The following is a 15,706-nucleotide window of genomic DNA, read 5'->3' on the forward strand; positions in this document are numbered from 1 at the left end:
ACGCAGACACGGGGAGAATGTGCAAACCCCACACAGACAGTTACCTGAGGCAGGAATGTAATCTTTCACTGCAGGCCAGAGAGGGAAATGCAACGACAGGCTCCTGTCCACTCTTGCTCACTGAATACTCTGAACCACACATCTGGGCAAATTAACAAAATACATGAGAAGTTTAAAAGGGGAAATAACATAGTGTCAGGACTCTGTGTCTTTTGATTACACATTTATTTTCAACAATAACATACTTAGTTTCCATTCAATTCCTCACACTAAACATAGAACACAGAAAATCACAGCGCAGGACAGGTCCTTCAGCCCTCGATGTTGGTGAGTATACTACTGTTGCAGGCAGTGTTTTCCACGCCCCTACCAGTCTCTGAGTAATGAAACTACCTCGGAAATCTGTCTATATCTATCACCCCTCAATTTAGTGCTATTCCCCCTCGTATGAGCCATTTCCATCTGAGGAAAAAGGCCCTCACTGTCTACCTTATCTAACCCTCTGATTATCTTATATGTCTCAATTAGGTCACCTCGCAACCTTCTTGTTTCTAATGAAAACAGCCTGAAGTCCCTCAACCTTTCCTCATAAGACCTTCCTTCCATAGCAGGCAATCCTAGTAAATCTTCTCTGAAATCTTTCCAAAGGTTTCACATCCTTCCTATAATACGATGACCAGAAGTGTATAGCATTCCAAGTACAGTCGCACCAGAGTTTTGGACAGCTGCAACATGACCTCGTGGCTCCAAAACCCAACCCCTCTACCAATAAAATCTTACACACCTTCTTTCCTCGACATCTTTCCTTTTCTTTCCTTGACATATCTGGGACCATTCGGAGGCCTATGGACAACACCCAACAGGGTGACCTCTCCTTTCCTGTTTCTAACCTCAGCCCATTCTACCTCAGTAGATGAGTCCTCAAATGTCCTTTTTGCCACCATAATACTGTCCTTGACTAACATCGCCACGCCTCCCCCTCTTTTACCATCGTCCCTGTTGTTACTGAAACATCTGAACCCCAGAACCTGCAAGAACCGTTCCTGTGCCTGTTCTATCCATGTCTCCGAAACGGCCACAACATCGAAGTCCCAGATACCAACCCATCCGGCAAGTTCACCCACCTTATTCCGGATGCACCTGACATTGAAACCATTTTCCTGCTTGCTGGTGCACTCTTGTGACCATGAAACCATATTTCTGACCTCACTATTCTCATCCTCCTGGACACAGTAACTACAATTTCAGTTCCCATCCCCCGGCTGAAATAGTTAAAACCCTCCCGAAGAGCAATATCAAAGTTCCCCACCAAGGTTATTGGAATCCCTCTGGTTCAGGTGTAGACCATCCTGTTTGTAGAGGTCCCATCTACCCCAAAATGAGCCCCAATTGTCTAGGCCTCCTGTATTATCCCTGTAGCGACGTGTTCAACTCCTCTCCCTATACCTCGCCTCGCCAGCATTTGGCACGGGCAGCAAACCAGAGATAACAACTCTGTTCTAGCTCCAAACTTCCACCCTAGCTCCCTGAATTTCTGCCTTAAATCCCCATCCCTTTTCCTACCCATGTCATTAGTGCCTATGTGGACCACACCTTGGGGCTGCTCCCCATCACCCTCAAGAGCCACAGTGACTTCGTGGTTAGCACTGTCACCTCACAGCACTCAGGGCCCGGGTTCGATTCCAGCTTTGGACGACGGTCTGTGTGGAGTTTGTACATTCTCTTTGTGTCTACATGGGTTTCCTCCAGGTGCTCCAATTTCCTCCCACAATTCAAACATGTGCAGGTTAGGTGAATTGGCCATGCTAATTTGGCCATAGTTTTCAGGGATGTGTAGGTTAGGTGCATTAGGATAATGAGGTAGGGGAATGGGTCTGGGTGGGTGACTCTTCAGAGGATCGGTGTGGACTTGTTGGACGGAAGGGCCTGTTCCCACTCTGTAGGAATTCTATGATTCGATGATTCCAAAAACATAATCTGAGACATCGTGAACCCTGGCACCTGGGAGGTAACACTCCAACCATGAGTCTCTCTCGTTCCCACAGAACCTCCTGCCTTTCCCCCTAACAATGGAGTCCCCAATGACTAATGCTATGCTCATCTTCCCCCTCCCTTCTGAGCAACAGGGATAGACTCTGTGTCAGAGACCTGTTCCTCATGGCTTTCCCCTGGTAAGTCCCCCCCCCCAACAGTATCCAAAATGGTCTGCTTGTTATTGAGGGGAACGGCTGCAGGGGACCCCTGCACTGCCTGCTCGTTTCCTTTCCATCCCCTGACTGTAACCCATCATCCCTTTTGTTGTACCTGAGGTATAACTCCTCTCATTAACTCCCCCGCCTCCGGAATGATCCAAAGTTCATCCAGCTCCAGCTCCAGATCCCTAAAGTGTTTTGCAAGGAGCTTCAGTTGGGTGCACTTCTTGCAGATGGAATCAGATGGATAAACCCCTCTGTTAATTTAAACCTGACACACAGAGGTGCTCACCCCTTGCTGTAACCTGGTTCAGCTTGTTTTACCACATCTTTTCCCACAATGCCTTTCTTCAACAACCAGCGCTGTGACTTTACATGTGTCACTTTCCCACACTAGCATCACCCATAAATTCTCAGGCCACTCCATCTGCCTAGACAATTTTTTCAATGAAATAAATAAGGCTTCAACATCTTTCTCATTAAAATGTGGCAGAGTTTGACATATTTGTGTGTATCTCTACCTTCTCCTTTCATCTCCATCCTGTTAACTTGACTTTGCTGACTAAGTCGCAACTTCTCAAGTTCAACTCTCTGTTTGCTCAGGGAAGAACCTTCTCTCTCTTTCTTTTTCCTCTCTCTCTGTCTCTCTCTCTCTCTTCTCTCTCTTTCTCTCTCATGTGCTTCTTTCTCTTTTTCTTTCTCTTTCCCTTCTCTCTCTCTCTTTGTTTAGCTCAGAACCTTCTCTCCCTCTCTCTTTTCCTTTCTCTCTCTCTTTGTTTATCTTCTAACTCCATTTTGCTCAATTGTAATTGAAGTTTTTCTGATAGTACTACACTTGTCTGTTTCTCTGGCACACCTGAGTATTTGAGTAATTCCCTTACAGTTTCAGCTTTGTTTTTGTTCTTCGTTAAACCCAATTCTAACCTCTTTTCTAATTCTAAGAGTATGGTCTTTTCTTTCTAAATTTCTTGGCCAATTTGGGAATCATTTCCAAACCCCAGAACCTCCTTAGCAGTTTTAAGAGCCATTTCTCTCACTTTTAATTTAACCAACCACAGGTAACCAAAATTAAACTAATTGTCTCACCGATGAAAGATGTAGGACAGTCATCGGCAAGTGGTTAAATCAACTGGGCTTTTATTGTATCCCAAATCTATTCAAATCTGTCCAACTCTCAGATTAGATCTATCTGAATATGTTCAGATCATGAATTGGAGACTCAAACTGCTCAAATCCTGGCGACGATCCCCTAAACTATTACGACATGGGGTAAACCCCTCTGTAAATTTAAACCTGACACACAGAGATGCTCACCCCGTGCTGTAATATCTTACATTTCAACAGGCAAAGAACCATCCCAGATTTCACTATTTAAAGTAAAAATTAACAACTTTATTCTTTAAGTTTAACAGAGAACATTAGACCACTATTTACAACTCCTTTCTCTGATAACCTATATTTTACTGCCCCCTCTACAATACTGGTCTGATAAAGAAAAGCCCCAACTAAGTTTACAAAAACAATCACATTTCAAAAGCAGTCAGCTTTGTGGATTCTCCTTTTGTAGGCTTTCCTCTGTATAGGTCTGTTTTTCTTCAGTCTTTTCCTGCACAGCAAACCTTACGGACAGGTACCTGTCAGAGAGCGATTCGATGAGCAGTCTATTCTTGTTGGGGTTCATGGCAGTGCTCCCCCGAACTGTTCAAAATGTCTGGTTTCTCCCCCAAACCATTGGATCATTTCATTGGTGTGATGTTATCAAAACACTAAATTGAAATTCGATAGGATTTTGGTATCTGGGGAAGAATTTAAACTGATTGGCCGAATTTGAAATTGTTTTTGTTCCATGACAATGCAACTGCAGCTATTTGTTTCAACCAAGTGTTACATTTTTAAATTGTTCAGGACACTCTGTGCTTTCAGTCCAGCCTTGCGAGCTTCCTCTCTCTTTTAAAGGTACAGGACATACCTACACCTTCATAACAACGGACACTAGTGGTGTCCCTTACCTCCCACATTCTGCTGCTCTATAGTTCTGGAAACCCCCACCCCAGGGAAAAGACTTTGTCTCTTGATCCTATCCATGCCCCTCCTGATTTTATAAACCTCTATAAGGTTACCCCTCAGCCTCCGACGCTCCTGGGAAAACAACCTGAGCATATTCAACCTCTCCCTACAGCTCAAATCCTCCAACCCTGGCAACATCCTTGTAAGTCTTCACTGAACCCTTTCAAGTTTGACAATATCTTTCACAATGTCGTTCAAAGTGCTCTGCCAACTGTACCATGTGATCTTTCCAGGAATTACTAAAGATCACTACATCATCCAAATAGACTGCACAGTTTGTGAATGAAGCCACAACTCTGTTCATGAGTCTTTGGAATGTGGTGGGCACATTCTTCATTCCAAAGTGCATCACTTTAAACTGATATAGCCCATCTGGGTTACAAACACCGATATTTCTTTCACCAACTCTGATAAAGGTACCTGCCAGTAACCACGCATTAAGTCCAACTTGTCTCTGATACATAATCTAAGTGTGAGATCTCCAACTTTGGTCCTGTCAAATTTTCTTTAATTAATTTCAAAGGGCCTCGCACTTCATGACTGAATATTAATTCAAAGGGAGTAAACTGAATAGATTCATTTGGGGCCGTTCTAATGCAACGATACGAATGGGATACCTTTATCCCAATCATGCAGGTAATCCTGACAGTACGCTCTCAACATGGACTTCAAGGTCTGATACCACCTTTCTAAATCTCCCTGGGATTCAGGATGATATTCACTGGGATTAAAGTGCAGTATACTGAAGCTATCCATAACCTCCTTAAACAGCCCAGCAGTAAAATGTGACCCTTGGTAGGACTGAATCTCTCAGGGTAGCCCATACCGTGTGAAGAAAGATACTAACTCCCCTACTACCCTTTTTGCCTTGATACTCTTTAATGGAATTGCCCCTGGAAATCTGATAGACACATCCATTATGGTTAACATCTACTGGTTCCCACTTTTAGTTCTCGGGAGGGGACCTACACAATCGATTCTAACCCACGTGAAAGGTTCTTCAAATGTGGGAATTGGCAACAAAGGTGTTGGTTTTATTACTGCCTGTGGGTTACCTACCATTTGGCATGTATGACAGGTATGGCCAAAGTTAACCATATCCTTGTGCATTCCAGGCCTTAGCCTGAGTCTTTCGTACCCCGACATGACCCCCTAAAGGTAGTTATGTGCTACCTGTAACATCTCCTGTCTGTATACTACGGGCAATACAATGTGGTACACTTCGGCTTATTTCTCCTCTGCACTAAGCTGCCGTTTCTGCCTGAGGCTTCTATCTTTCAGATAATAACTCTTCGGAATATTCTCTGCCTCCTTTTCAGAGTACGCATCCACATATATACGTTTTATCATCTTGTCTTGCTATTGCAATCTCTTCATCTTTCAGGAGTAATCACGTCTGTCTATCCCTCTGCCTGGTCAGGTTTTTCCTGCACCATTACATCAAGCAGGGTATCCGCAAACTGAACCTCAACTCCTTCATCTTTCTCTTTACTTTTTGCTTTGTGCTGTGTTTTATGAGAGTGGGATTTGGTTACCACACAGACTGGGAAAATACCAGGATATTTCTGCTTTAACTCTTCAGTTTCTTGGTCTTCCTTGGGCTTCTCCACAACAAAGGGTGTCACTTCCAACTTGGATCCTACCAAATCATTCCCAAGAACAAACTGAATTCCTGGAATAGACACTCTGTCAATCACTCCCACTGTAACTTCCCCAACCATGGGTTGGCATTCCAACCTGATCTTACATGGGGGAACACTAAATTTCTGTCCATTTATCCCACAAATTACCACACTCTCGGGTAACAAATCAGAAAGAATGCATATTCGCTCATCCCTTATTATCAGTGACTGGTTAGACCGTGTATCTCACACAAAATTATAACTTCTTGTCCTTCTCCCCCCTGTTCTCTCAGAGTAACCTTTACCCACAAAGGTGAATTTTTTGTGGAGATAGGATACTAACCCATATCCAGTCCCTGCCTTGGCTGTGCTCTCTTCAGCTCCTCGGCTCTTATTGGGATCTCCTTTACTACCTTCACTAAGGCCACTGGCTCAGCTTCTTTACCCACATCTTTTCCCATAGTGCCTTTCTTTAACGAGCAGCACTGTGTCTGTACGTGTCCCACCTTCTGGCAGTGTAAACACCTTTTCCCAGTGACCTTCTGAACCCACTGGCACTGTCATTTTCTGTGTTCCACTCCAGTGAGGCCTTTCATCTCCTGTCCACCCTCTTGGGATTCTTTATCCTGTGGGAAAATCATACCAGTGTGTTCTCTACTCTGGGTTTCGTAGTGTAGGATCTTCTGTTCTCCCAACTTCTATCCCTCACTGGACGAAATTCTGGCCAGAAGCTTGTCTTATGCACCAATACGTACTCATCTGCTAATCCTGCTGTCGTTCTCACTTGCTGAACTTTATCTACCTCCACGTGAATTCTTATCATCTCTGGAAGCAGGGGAAGGCAAAGGCAGTCTGTACTGAACCATTTCTCTGATATCATTCTGTTTCTTTATTTGTTCCTTTCCATGAACCAGCTGATGCATTGCCGGGGAATCCAAGCCCAACCAGAGGGATTTCTGGACTCCCTCCCTGCACCCACTCAATGACCCAGCTCCCTCTCCGATTTCAATGCTCCTTCAATCTAACTCTTCAGATAAGATATTGTCACCTGACCCAATATCACATTCAGTGAATCAACATTAACACTGTTTTATTTGTCATTATAAAGGTCTTTTTAAATATCTTTGGGGACTGTGTTGTGGTAAAGTGCACGGTGATGGTGCGATCATGGTTAGTTGAGATGTCTTCTAAGCAGGTGACCTGGGTTAGATTCCTGGCAATCTCAAATTGAGATTTTTTACGATAATCATTGGAAACCCCAAAGAAAAAAAGGAATTGGATCATTTTGAAAATACATTTGGCTTTCATTCCAAACAATAAAATGCAAAGTAGGAGTAGACAAAGGCAGACTGGATGAAACTGTTTACCTGCTGCATTCACTCACACCTACTCGCTCCCTCCCTCTGCATTCTAATCCCACTGAGATGGCTCTGGCTGTGCTCCATCCCTGGGGGAGGTATGCCCTGGGGAGAGGAACCTGGGACTTGGACAGAGAGTGGGCTCTGAGTGAGAGACCTGTGGATATTTCAAACAGGTTCTGGCAGCCATTGTCCCTTTCACCGTGTGCACTGAGCAGGTGGTGAGTATCGGTGTATTTCTGTCTGTCTGTGTGTGAGAGTGTGGGCAGTGTTTGAATCGCAATCCCAGTTTTGATCCTTTAACCTCACCTCCTCCCAGAACCAGCCCTTCCTAACGCAAGCCCCTGGAACAGAGTCTGTCCCAAATGGGAGCGAGGAAGTGTGAGAGACCATCAAGAGAGCTCAGACCAACCGGAATGGTGAATATCACCTCTTTAATCTCGCCACATCTTTCCTTATCTCCTGGTTGTACCTGTCTGATATTTCCTCTTTTCCCTCTCTCTGTCTCTCTCTTTGCCTCTGATTCTCACTCACTGTCTGTATCATTCCATCTCTCTCTCTCTCCCTCTCAACCATTCTCACTCACATTATCTTTCTCTCTCTCTCCTGACAGACTCTCCTTTTTTTTTCTTTTTCTCTCTTCCTTCTTCCTTTGTCTCTGTTCTTTCCCACTTTCTTGCTTTCTTTCTTCTTCTCTCATTCTCTCTCTGTCTTTCCCTCTCTTCTTGATTTCTGTCTTTCAATCCTGAATCTGCACACCCCCTTCAATTTTGGACAACCCCCCCCCCCCCCCCCACCCCAACGCAAATTTAGCCCCTGTCACCCTCCATGGTCCCTGTCCCCTCCATGGCTCCTGTCTAATTGCCCTCCCCTGTGCAACTCCATCTACCCTGAACTGTCCCTCTGTAGTTCCTCCATTATACGCCCACTGCATATAAAAGCCCCTCAGTATCTCCGTCCATCAACAATACACTTACCCCGTGCTGTGTCCCAGCCTCTGGTCTGGAGGACAAAGTGAGCGTGTGCAGAGACTAATGTGCCTTTTGACTGCGTACCATACTGTCATGGAGCCATAGAGTCATACAGCACAGAGACAGACCCTTCGGACCAACCAGGCCACACCGACCATGTTCCAAAACTAAACTATTCCCACCTGGCTGTACTTGGTCCATATCCCTCCAAACCTTTCCTATTCATGAACTTATCCAAGTGTATTTTTAACACTGTAACTGTACCTGCATCCACCACTTCCTCTGGTAGTGCATTCCACACATGAACTACTAAAAATGCTGCCCCTCATGTCCTTTTATAATCTTTCTCCTCTCACCTTAAAAATACACCCCTTTGGTATGAACTCCACACCCGAGAGTAAAGACCCTTATCATTCTCCTTATCTATGCACCTCAAGGTTTTTTAAACATCAATAAGGTCACTCCTCAACCTCCAATACAACAGTGAAAAAAGTCCTCACCTTTCCAGTCCATTCCTGGCAACATCTTGGTAAATCTTTACTGAACCCTCTCCAGTTTCAAAATATCCTTCCTATCACAGGGTGATGAGAATTGCATACATTAAACCAGAAGAGGCCTCACCAATGCCCTGTAGAACTTCAATATAATGTCAGTTCTGACATTGCACAGACCGTTTAGTATAGGAGTAATGAATTCAAGTGGGCTAAATACCTCCTTAACTACCCTGTCTACCTATGATGCAAACTTCAAAGAAATATGTCCCTGAACCTCGAGGTCTTTCCGCTCTGCAACACTACCCAGGGCCCTACCAATAAGTCCTGTCCTTGGTTGTATTACCACAATGCAATACCTCACCTGTATCCAAATTAAATTCCATCTGCCATCCCTCAGCCCTTTAGCCCAATTGATCAAGATCTCCTTGTAACCTCGGGTAACATTCTTCACTGTCTGTTTCACCAATTTTGGTGTCATCCACAAACTTATTAACCATGCCTCGCATATTCTCATCTAAATCGTTCATTTCAATGACAAACAAAGTGGAGCCAGTACCGATCCCTGTGGAACACTGCTGGTCACAGGCCTCCAGTCTGAAAAATAATGTTCCACCATTACCTGCTGTCTTCTACCAACAAGCCAATTACATATCCAATGGGCAAGCCCACCCTGAATCCCATGTGATCTAGCTTTACTATTTAGTCTCACAGAACCTTGTCAAAGGCTTTGCTAAAGGCCAAGCAAACACCATCGACCACTCTGTCCTCATTGGTTTTTGTTACTTCCAAAAAATAAACCTAACTCAGTGTGTCAGACATGATTTTCCTCACACAAAACCATACTGACCACCTCTAATCATTTCTTTCCTCTCCACCCTGTATAGATCCTATCTCTCAGAATCATCTCCAAACACGTGCCCACCACCGAAGTGAGACTCACAGGTCGATCATTCCCAGGCTTCTCCTCACATCCCTTCTTAAACAATCGCACATTCGCCACACCCCAGTCCTCCAATTCTTCACCTGTGTTTATTGATGATGCAAATATTTTTGCTAGGGGCCCTGCAATTTTCTCCCTAACTTCCCACAGTGTCCTGGGACACACTTGATCAGGTCCTGGAGGTTTACCTACTTTTATGTTTTTTAAGATCTCCAGCACTTCCTCTTCTGTACTGCAAACTTTTCCCAAAACATCAGTATTTATTTCCCTGATTTCTCTCGCCTCCAATTCCTTCCCAACAGTAAAACAGAATTATTCATTTATATCCCTCCCATTTCTTGTGGTTCAATACAAAGACAACCTCGTTGATCTTTAAAGGGTCCTATCTCTCTCCAGTTGCTCCCTCATTCTTAATGTATTTATAGAATCTCTTTAGAGTATCTTTACCTTACCTGCCAAGGCTAACTCCTATCCCCTCATTGACTTCCTCATTTCCTTCTTAAGGATGTCCCTTCACTCTTTATACTCTTCAAGACATTCTGTTCATCCGAATTGTCTGATAGTTTTTTTTTTATTCTTGACTTGAACTTCAACATCTTTATTCATCCATTGTTCGCTAGTCTTACCAGCCTTGCCTTTCACTCTAACAGGAACAGAATGTTTATGGACTCTTGTTATCACACTTTTGAAGGCCTCCCACTTGTCAGTCATCCTTTTACTTGCGAACAGAGTCAAGAGTGTGGTGCTGGAAAAGTGCAGCAAGTCAGGCAGCATCCCACGAGTAGGAAACCTGCTGTGCTTTTCTAACACCACACTCGCGACTCTGATCTCCAGCATTTGCATCCTCACTTCCTCCTAGTTCCTTTTACCTGTGACCAGTCTACTCCAATCAACTTTTGAAAGTTCTTGTTACATACTTTTAAAATTTGCCTTACTCTAATTAAGAACTTTAACTTTCATGGAAGACCTGTGCCTTTCCATAACTATTTTAAAACTGATCGTTTTATGATCACTGCTCCCAAAGTGTTTCCTGAATAACTCTCAGTCACTTGGTCTGTCTTATTTCCCAAGAGAAGTTCGGTTTTGATCCTTCTCTAGTAGGAACATTTATATCTTGACAAAGTAAATTTTCTTGCAATTTAACAAATCCTTCACCATCAAAACTTTTTAACACTCTGGCAATCTGAATCAATGTTTAGAAAATTTAAATCCCTTACTATTCCAAACTTATCATTCTGACATACATTTAAGATCTCTCTATATATTTGCTTCTCAATTGCCCTCTGACTATTGGGGAGCCGATAGTACAATCCCATCACGGTGATCATCCCTTTCTTATTTCTAACTTCAACTCATATATTTTCATGAAATGGTCCCTCAGAAATATTTTCTCAAATTACAGCCGTAATATTTTCCTTAATCAAAAATGCACCACTCCTGTTCACTTGCCCCTCTTTATATCCTTCTGAGAAAACCCTAAAACAGAACATTGAACTGCCAGTCTTTTCCATTCCTCAAGAGAAAGTGAGGACTGCAGACGCTGGAGATCAGAGTCTAAAAGTGTGGTGCTAGAAAGGCACAGCCGGTTAGGCAGAGCCAACATTTCGAGTATAAGCTCTTCACCAGGAATGGGAGGATGGCCCAAGGGGGGTTGAGACTTAAATGGGAGGGGTCTGGGAATGTGATAGGTAGATGGAGGAGGGTAGAGCAGATAGGTGGAAAGGAAGATGAACCTGTCGGACAGTTCCAGAGGGTGGTGCCTGGTTGGATGTTTGGCTCTGTGATAAGGAGGGGGGAGGTGAAATGAAGAAGCTGGTGGAATCTACATTGATCCCATGTGGTTGGATGGTCCCAAGGCAGAAGATAACGTATTCTTCCTCCAGATGTCGGCTGGCTGGAGTTTGGTGGTGGAGGAGGTCCAGTACTGGCATGTCCTTGGCAGAGTAGTGGGGGAGAGTTTGCTAAACTCTAACCACCTTGAGGTAGAAAGCCTCATCTTCTACCTTGGGCCCCTCCAACCACACAGGATCAATGTAGATTTCCTCGGTTTCTTCATTCCCCCCACCACCTTATCCCAGATCCGACATTCGAACTTGGCACACCCCTCTTGAACTGTCCTACCTGTCCATCTTCCTTCCCACCTATCCCACTCCACCTTCCTTTCTGACCTATCACCATTACCCCTCTCCTCCATCAATCTATCACATTCCCAGCTACCTTGCCCCCAGCCCGAGATCCCTCCCATTTATCTCTCCCATGGGCCATCCCCTCATTTCTAGTGAAGAGCTACTCTCCTGCTCCTTGGATGATGCCTGACCGGCAGTGCTTTTCCAGTACCACACTTGTCGACTCTTCTCCATTCCGCAGCCAAGTTCTGTAATAGCGATGACATCCCAATCCCAAGTTCCCTTACATGCCCTGAGTCCATCAGCCTTATCAATAAGGGCTCTTGCATTGAAATAAATGCAGTTTAAGTGTTCAGAGTTTCTCTGTTCTGACTTGTTCTTGTCTGTCTTTTCTAAATATCTTGCTGTTTTCTGATTCAGAATCATTGCTATCTTTCTTTCCATTTTCAATGTTACTTAGGAAGCCCCCACCCACCTCTCTAGGTTCCTAATATTGAACTGGCAAATCTCCCCACCAGGATATTGGTCCCCTTATAGTTCAGGCAAAACCCATCCTTTTTAAATCTCTTCTGTCTGAGAAGAGATCCTAACGATCCAAGAAACGGAATCCCCGTACATTGCAGCTCCTCTTCAACCATTGATTTATCTGCCCTCTCCTCTTATTGCTTCCCTCATTAGAACTTGGCACCAGAAGTAAACTAGAGATTACTACTTTTCATATTCTGTTTATGAACCTTCTAACTAACCTCTTACGCTCACTCTGTAATGCTTTAACCCTTTCTTGAACAATGTCATTCTTAACAATATGTATAACAACTTGCGGCTTTTCACTCTCCCCTTTGACAATCTGCATCAAACATTTTGAGACATCCTTCACCCTGGCACCAGAAAAGCAACGTACTATCCGAGATTCACACTCACTACCGCAGAGTCTCCTGTCTGTGCCCCTCGCAGGTGAGTTCCCAAAAAATATTAATCTTTTAAATCTTGACAAACCTATTTAATATAAAATTCATTCTTAGTGCCCAAGATCTGACAACCACTCCTATTTTTCCCATTCAATGATACCCAAAACGGAATATCTGTTTGAGAGAGGAATATCCATAGGAGATTTCGAAACCACCTTCATACCCTTCCTGACGGGCAGTTATCGATCTGAATGATCCTGCTGTGATTACACACGTCAAGATCTAGTAGTCATCACACCTCAATGTCTCTTGCAGGCCATCAGTAATATTAATCCTAAAAAGTGAAAGCTCTCAGTCGCACCTTATATATAAAATTAAATACCTTTCCTTACCCAGAGATTTAAAATGAAGCATGCAAAAAAAGTAAAAACATTAAAAAGAAATCAAACACTTCACTGAACAAATGAAAAAGACAATTCCTTCTCAATAATCCACCATTCAGTTTTCACTGTCCGGATACAAAAAAAACTCTCCAGAGCCATCCATATACAGGCCTCTCCATAAGCTCCATGTATAAACAACCTGTCCCTCTTCATCTACCTTTTTAACTTCTTTTTTCTCAAAACATACCCACCACTAACAGCAGACTCACAGATGTATAGTTCCCCAGCTTTACCCTACCACCTTTCTTAAATAATAGCACGATGGTAGCCACTGTCCAGTCTTCTGGCACCTCAGCCTTGGCTGTTAATTATACGAATATCTAAATGAAAGGCCCAGCAATCTGTTCGAGGAGAAAGTGAGGGCTGCAGATGCTGGAGATCAGAGCTGAAAATGTGTTGCTGTAAAAGCGCAGCAGGTCAGGCAGCATCCAAGGAACAGGAGAATCGACGTTTCAGGCATCAGCCCTTCTTCAGGAAGGGCTCTAAAGAAGGAGGAATGTAATGGAGGAAGAGGTGGGGAGTGATGCCGGTGTAACTACGGAAGATCGACTGTTCTACATAGCCAACAAAGAGACAGGCATCATCTGGAAAATAGACATAGTCTATTTACTCTATCCCTGCCACACCTGATTTTATAAATCCCGATAAGATCACCCCTCAGCCTCCGACATTTCAGGGAAAATAGCCCTAGCCTGTTCAGCCTCTCCCTATAGCTCAAACCCTGCAACCCTGGCAACATCCATGTAAATGTTTTCTGAACCATTTTACGTTTCACAACATCCTTCCTATAGGAGGAAGACCAGATTCGAAAGCAGCATTCCAATAGTGTGCTAACCAATGTTGTTCACAGCCACAACATGATGTCCCAACTCCTATACTCAATGGACTGACCACTAAAAGAAACACAGGAATGCTTTCCTTCTCAGTTTTTGTGTTTCTCCGTGCACCTACGTCCTGTACTTAGGTACCTTCGTACCTGAGATGGCACCGTGCTTGATCAGATTGTATACATTTCACTGTACTCCTGTACTTGAGTACATGTGACAATAAAGCTTAAGTCTATATCTAAATGCCAAACTCCTTCTTCATTACCCTGTCTACCTGTGACTCCATTTTCAAACATCTATGAACCAGTGCTCCAAGGTCTCTTTGTTTAGCAACACTCCCCAGTATTTTACCATTAACTGCATATGTCCCACCCCAACTTGCCTTTCCAAAATGCAACACCACACATTTATCTAAATTAAACTCTATCTGCCACTCTTCAGCCCATCAACCCATCTGATCAAGGTCCTGTTGTACTCTGAGGGAATCTTCTCCGCAGTCCACTACACCTCCAATTTTGGTGTCATCACAAACTTACTAATTATCCAAATCATTTTTATAAATGACAAAACATGGTGGACCCAGCTTCAATCGCTGTATCACACTGGTGGTCACAGGTCTCCAGTCTAGGAAGCAACCTTCTATCACCACCCTCTGTCTCCAGCTTTCTGTATCCAACTGGCTAGTTCCCCTTGTGTTCCATGTGACCTAATCTTGCTCACCAATCTACCATGCAGAACTTTGTTGAACGCCTTACCGAAGTACTTATAGATCATGTTCACCACTCTGCCTTCATCAATCCTCTTTGTTACCTCTTCAAAAAACTCAATTAAGTTAGTGAAACATGATTTCCCACACACAATGCCCCATGTTGACTATCCCTAATCTGCCCTTGCCTTTCCAAATATATATAAATCCAGTCCCTCAGGATCCCCTCTCAACATGTTACCCACCCACCAATGTCAGACTCTCTGGTCTATGGTTTCCTTGTTTCTCCTTACCACGTTTCTTGAATAATGGCACCATATTAGCAACCTCCAGTCTTCTGGAAATTCACCTGATACAAATATCTCAGCAAGGGGCAGAGCAATCACTTCTCTAGATTCCCACAGAGTCCAAGGTACACCTGAACAGTTCCTGTGTATTTACCAACCTTTATATGTTTTAAGATGTCCTGCACCTCCTCCTCTGTAATGTGGACATTTATCAAGATGTTACTATTTATTTCCCCAAGTTCTCTTGATTCCATCTTCTTCTTCACAATAAACACTTACGTAAAACATTTGATTAGCATTAACCATATCTCCTGTAGTTCCACAGGTGGTCTTGCTGATCTTTAAAGGGCCCTATTCTCTCCTGAATTACCTTTTTCTCCTTAATGTAATCTCTTTGGATTCTCCTTAACCCTGCTTGCCAACGCTATCTCATGTCCCCTATTTTGTCTTCCTGATTTCCCTCTTATGTACACTTCTACTACCTTTATACTCTTCTAGGGATTCTCTCGATCCGTGCTGTCTACATCTGACATATGCTTCTTGCTTATTCTTGATCGAAAGCTCATTTTCTCTTGTCATTCAGCATTCCCTAAAGCTACTAGCCTTGCACTTCACCCATATAGGAACATACTGTCTCTGGACTCTTGTTATCTCATTTTTGAAAGCTGTCCCTTTACCTGCGAACATTTGTCCCCAATCAACTTTTGAAAGTTCTTGCCTAATATCATGCAAATTGACCTTCCTATAAATTTAGAGCTTTAGCTT

The sequence above is a fragment of the Chiloscyllium plagiosum genome, unplaced genomic scaffold (assembly GCF_037043375.1).
Source record: "Chiloscyllium plagiosum isolate Xiang-an unplaced genomic scaffold, Cpla_swu_hap1 HiC_scaffold_21, whole genome shotgun sequence".
Taxonomy (NCBI): Eukaryota; Metazoa; Chordata; class Chondrichthyes; order Orectolobiformes; family Hemiscylliidae; genus Chiloscyllium; species Chiloscyllium plagiosum.